This window comes from Cavia porcellus, unplaced genomic scaffold (assembly GCF_034190915.1).
Source record: "Cavia porcellus strain 051 isolate PalLab524CR breed Dunkin Hartley unplaced genomic scaffold, mCavPor4.1 scaffold_24, whole genome shotgun sequence".
NCBI lineage: Eukaryota > Metazoa > Chordata > Mammalia > Rodentia > Caviidae > Cavia > Cavia porcellus.
The window spans coordinates 20,553,668-20,559,739 of NW_026947507.1; the positions used below are offsets into that span (position 1 = coordinate 20,553,668).

Consider the following 6,072-nt stretch of genomic DNA (forward strand, 5'->3'; position numbering starts at 1 on the left):
GTTTTTGTTAAAGAATAATAAATATCTTCATAATATTCTCTTTACAAAATGGCCCTCATTCTCACTGTCTCTCTCTTTCTGTCTCTCTCTCTCTCCGACTCTTAATAAATGGATCCTGCTTTCCCAAAGTAAAATGGTATTAGAAAAGCATTACATTAATTAGGAATATAATATTCAGTAGAAAAGAATACTGAAAAGGTTAAAAATTAGGATCAGAAAATGGGTTGGTCAATTTTCTTTTGTACTTTCTAATTAAGCTTAATCAATTGAAAAACTGCTTATAGTTTAGACACTGTATGATTTTATATCTCATTTAATCTGTGCCCAAGGAATTAAAAATATTACATGAGCAAGAAATAACAGTTTGACAGTCAGTGTATAGCAGATTATTTAATTTACTTGAAAGAATTAAGATATATACATGTATATCTTAGATATAAGCAAATACAAGTTAAGATTTTAAAAATGGTCACAGGAATTTGGGCAAAAATAATGAAGTCATGAAAAATGACAAAAATGAAATAAAGCAGAAGTGAGATTCTCAAGTAGACATGTGTCATTCTGTCTTATATTATACTTGAAGGGATTTTTAAATTGACTCATTTTTTCTGTCATTCAGTAAGGGAGAGAAGGACTATTTCCTATTGCATAAACACGAGAGCAAACAGCAAAAGTCAAGTTAGAACAGATATAAAAGTATGACTAGTATGTTTTCAAAGAACAGATATTTTAAAATTTGGTGACCAATGTTCTCAGAACGATTCTTCCACTCTATGTAGCATGGAATTAGATTTTCTGTGACAGATGTCTATTCAGGCTGATGACACCACACCTAACATAGTTCTGTAGAGTTTACGTGCTGTCACCCCAGTGATTGTTAGTAAATGTTTTACAGTTAGTATCTGGTAAGTCGTAGGGTAGGAAGAGGAAGATCTTATTTGAAGCTTTTGTCAGTTTTCCTAGTACAAATACGCCCACAAAGGCTGATTATTTCCTCTGCCTCCTCTCCTTTTTCTCCTTCTTCCTCCTCTTCTCTCTTTCTCTCTTCCTTTCTCCCTTCCTTTAAAGACAGGGCCTCACTATGTAGTTCGGAATGGTCTTGAATTTACCATGTATCCCAGGCTGGCCTTGAACATGTGGCCGTCCACCTGCTTCAGCCTCCCGAGCGCTGGAAATACAAGTGTGCACCATTTTGCTTAAATATTATTAGGCTCTTCTAACTCCTGTGCTACTTTCTCAGCACTGCTGATCATTGACAGTAGTCTTGATTAACTTTCCCTTGCTCAGCTACTACAGGGTATTGCTGTTTGCTATCAGACAGCCAGGGAACATCTTCTTTTCCTAGTCACACAGAAAATGTCTTAAGTGCAACTATTGTTTTCTGTCCCAAAGCCCAAATCAGTTTCAAGATTCAAAGAAATGGATATACAGTGTTCTTAGTAACAGTGAAAAAGTATAGCTACACTATAATGGCTAAATTTATGCATAAGCATAGGTATTTACATGGGTTACTTTTTAAACTGACATGACCTCAGAAAAGAGAAGCATGTCTCTTTTAATTCTTGAAGGAGGGTGGGGGAGAGAAATGATGATCCTCACTACAGAAAATGACCCAATTTATTACCTTGGATTTAGTAATTTTAGACCCCGCCAGGATCTTCCCTGACTCTTTAGGTGACTTGGCTTGTTCTAAGTACACTATGTACATTTTAATTGCAATTCTATTTGTTTTGCTGTTCTCGTTTTATAGATGATAAATACACATCATGGAAAGATAAGGAAATGTGCCTAAGATACAGTTCCTAAGTTTCTGAGCTGGGATTTGCACTCACTGCAAGCTACCTCACTGCAGGGATTACACGGGCACTTAATGAGTGTGCTGTACCGTATACGAGGATGTTTTATATGTGTTCAGTCCATTATTAGAGCTTTAGGTACAGTGACTATTGAGCTGCTGAAATGTAGCTGATGCAAGAGAGGAAATACATTTTATGTTTCATTTAATTTTAATTAACATTTAAATAACCACAGTGACTAGCATCTCCTTTATTGGTCAACACAATCCCAGATTGTGCTGCCACATATAACCTCGACCAAAGAAGAGCTAAAAAATAATTGGATAAATTCATTATATCCAAAGATCTGTGCTGACATTGTTTATTTATGAGTATAAAAAAGATGTTTTTAAACCAACTGGCTTATCATCCTAAATTAGTTTTAATAGTCATCATAGGTAATTTTATTATATAGTACCCCTTCCATGTGTCCCATGGTTCAAATTCGTGTTGTACGTTATAATATATTATATTATAATATGATACTTGATTCTAATCAAGAATACTTATAATTAAGGGAATCATAAATTAAATATTTGTCATGTACTACTTTATAGGTAATTTGGCTCTTCCTGTTGTAGCTAGTAAATTCATTCTTCATGTTTCATATCTTAAAATAGATATGACATAGGTTCCTGAAAACTAACTGTTTCCTAAAACATTTCATGAATTATTTCTCCCTTGAAATACTACTCTGTGGAAATCTGTCATGATGTGACCAAAGCTTCAACAGAATATATTTGTAAGTTTTTCAGCTGTAAAATGATAGATTTCTGGAAATGTTTTGACATAGAATACATGTCCCTGTTCTTTGATATACCATTTGATTTTATAAAATGGAGCACTGAGGATTTAGCTCAGTAGCATAAGTGCCAGCCTGGCAAGCATAAGGTCATTAGTCCAATCTCCAGTACCAAAAAAAAAAAAAAAAAAAAAAAAAAAAAAAAAAAAAAAAAAAAGAAGTGGTTTTATAAAATGCAGAAAGCATGCTATATTCTTAAATCAAAGGAGAAAGTTTCTCCCTGTTTCCTGTTACCTATATTTTATTTTTCTCTTTAATTTATTTATGGGACCTTTAGTATAATTGTGTTAGTCAAGGTTCTCCAGAGAAACAGAATCAAAAGGTGTATATGCATGCATGTGCGTGTGTGTACATGCACATGCATGTGGAGGTGTGAGTAATAAAGAATTGACTGATACTATTATGAAGGTTAGTGAGTTCGTAATATGCAGTGTGGCCTGCCAAGCTGGAAACCCAGCAGAACCACTTGTATAGACCCATTCACATTACAAAGGGTGGTCTAATTAGGATTCACCATTTTAAATCTTAATCGCATCCAAAAACACTCTCCATAATTAACAAATACAGATAACTGTCTCAGAAGTATAAACGTGAACAAGTTGTGTTTTTTGTAAAGCTACAGAATTCTGGGATAGATCCAGGTATTTTATTTCAGAATATTATTGGCGTTTATTTATATTAATAACCAGCTATTACTTATTATCTGTGTAATTTGAAGTACTTTAAATGCTTAGTTTTTCATTGTTTTAACAGTTGATCAAGGCAGATAAATGATGTTTCTCTAATTGTAGTCCAAGGCACTGAAACTTGCAAAGTTCATTCGGTTCTTTACAGGAGTGAGGCTGTAATCCAGAAGGATCTTTGCCCCTTCAGCTTTGCCGGCTGCATGAACTTTCCTGTTTGTGTAGGACCTGATGATATGTAAATCACGAGTATTAACACCTATATCTAGTGTTTGACTTCCAGTTTCAGTTCTGTGTCCATAGTGCAAAGAATTGACAATGTATAGTTCTTCCTTTCAGTTTTCCCGCTGAAAACTCCAAGCAAAAATGACTGTTTATGAGGGAAAAGGACTTATTCTGGAATCCCTTTTGGCAGATAATCATCATAAAGAGATGACATTTTGTACCCCAACACATTAAAGAGTAGTAAATCCTAGGTTGCAGAGTAGAAATTCTCTTTCAGTGATCATTTGGAATGAGTGGCATCACTGTAATAGAAACCTTAATCATTCTAGTGTTTCTACATATTCATAAGAAAAAAATAAACCTGTACAAACACTATATTTTAAATAAAGTCATTCACTCTTCATAGATATTTCTATTTTTAGAACTCTAGATTCTGAAATGTTTAAGTACGTTTGATACTTTGGAAACAAATGTTGAGTTTAGGGTTGGTAATTTTTGCAGCAAGAGTAGGATTCTTTTTTTTTTTTTTTTTTTGGCTTTTTCCTTTTTATCGGTCCCAGGGATCGAACTCACGACTGCTTGCTTACAAGGCAGGCGCTTATGCCGCTGAGCTAAATCCCCAGCCCCAAGAGTAGGATTCTTGGTAATAATTATTTACAGTGAAAGGAAAAATCAAGTATTTAAACCATTAAGTAGCATTTAAAATATTTTTATTAAAATCATACTTCAGTCAAAATTTAACTTAGTGTTTTGTCTTTTTATCCCACCCAGAAAATTTAAGCATAACAAAAATGGCACTGCCCAATCTGTTGACTATAGCAGATTATTCTAAGGTCCCCTGAGAGTAAAGTTACATACGAAAACTCTCGGGAAGCTCTGTATTTATTTTTTGTGAACATTTCAAAAGCCAGAAATTATTTTACAGGTTTTACATAAACTGGCGGTTGAACTTGGAATATCTGTATGTTTTTGAAAATCAGAAATAATCAATAAGTATTTTTCCATATTTCAAAATAACTTATTAGATATTTAGGAAATACTAGTACATTTTCAAAATTTCTTAAGAGTCAGTGGAACTTGGAATTACTTTAATTTTATAAATTTACTAAAATAGGGCCAGGGGTTTAGCTCAGCGGCACAAGTGCCTGCCAGGCAAGTTTGAGGTTGTGAGTTTGATCCTCAATACCAAAAATAAATAAATAAATTTAATAAAATAATGTAAATACAACTTGATAGAAATGAATATTTAGTATATTTCACCAGTATTCTATCAGTTTCAAAACTAATATGATTTCATTTATTCTTTTATTCTTTTTTAATGATGCAATTAGGTATCTACATTTGGATAGATCTTTTAATATCATAATAGGATAAAAAGAAGATACATTAACTTTGTGAAAACATGTTGAATTTACTCCCCAGCTACTCATTATATAATGAATTGCTTTTCTTACTGATGTGTGCACTATGAGCTTATACAGTATTCTGATACAGTTCTTTTTTTCTTTATGAAAATCATTTGTTGTTCAGTGGTACTTATGTATTATCTTGACTAGTAAGAATTTTATCCGCTGTCACACATGGATTTATAAAATATGTTGGAAATATTTTGTTTGAAGTCTGAAAGCTGTAAGTGATTTTTCTATTTGATTTAATGGATTTTCATGCAAACAACTTAATGCACAAAATGAAAGTTTTTAAAAACAAGCTGTTTATAATATCACCTATTCCAAGTATGTACTAAATGTGAAGAATGAACAGATACTGTAGAGCCTATCAGTTAAGCTTTATCTTCATGCATTAAAATCCAAACTGCTGAAGGACTTTGGAAGAACCCGCCAGAGAACATGCCCTCATATTTTTTGTTGGTTCCAAGGAATTTTGTTCTGAGGTCAGCTCTTGAGAAGAAGAAACAAGAAGTGCTAGGTACGATTCAGAGCTTGAGCAATTTCTTTAGTAATTTAAAAAACCTTTACGCAAAATTCATGCCAAAGAGTTAATGAGGTGAGACAGTAAATTTATATTTTTTAGTTTTAAAAATTCTCCCTTTATTAAAAGAATTTTTTTTCATTACAAACAAATGAAAAATTGCAAAAAAACATAAAAAATTAGGATAAATTGTAATTGTACCACTCATTGTTAACTACTTTTACATGAGTTTTTATTTTGTTTTGTTTTTTGATGCCAGGAATCAGGGCCTTACCCTTGCCAGGTAAGCACTGTGCTGCTGAGCTACATTCCTCCTTTGGGTGTTTCTTTTGAAAATACTTCGTGATGTGCAAGGTTATATGGAAGCATGAATTAGCTAATTATTATAGAAGTTGTTTCCTTTATCCCTTAGTTGTATGGAAAGAAACTTAGCTGTAGGTGAAGGGTTGTCCGGTACTTCCTCTCCATTACCCAAAATACACACTTACCACTAAATGCACTAAATGATAGAATAGGATAAGTGTCTCATTGTTTTCAGGAAATTATCACTTGCAAGTATCTATAGTTAATTTCAAAACTTGCCCTTTTCTTACTACAG

The 6,072-nt window shown here is 33.0% G+C and overlaps 1 protein-coding gene across 4 annotated transcripts in view; it reads left to right on the plus strand.

Moving 5' to 3' along the window:
• Positions 1-6,072, plus strand: part of Gpm6a (glycoprotein M6A) — a 293,169-nt gene that overhangs the window by 49,972 nt on the left and 237,125 nt on the right. The gene's annotated exons all lie outside the window — the stretch shown is intronic.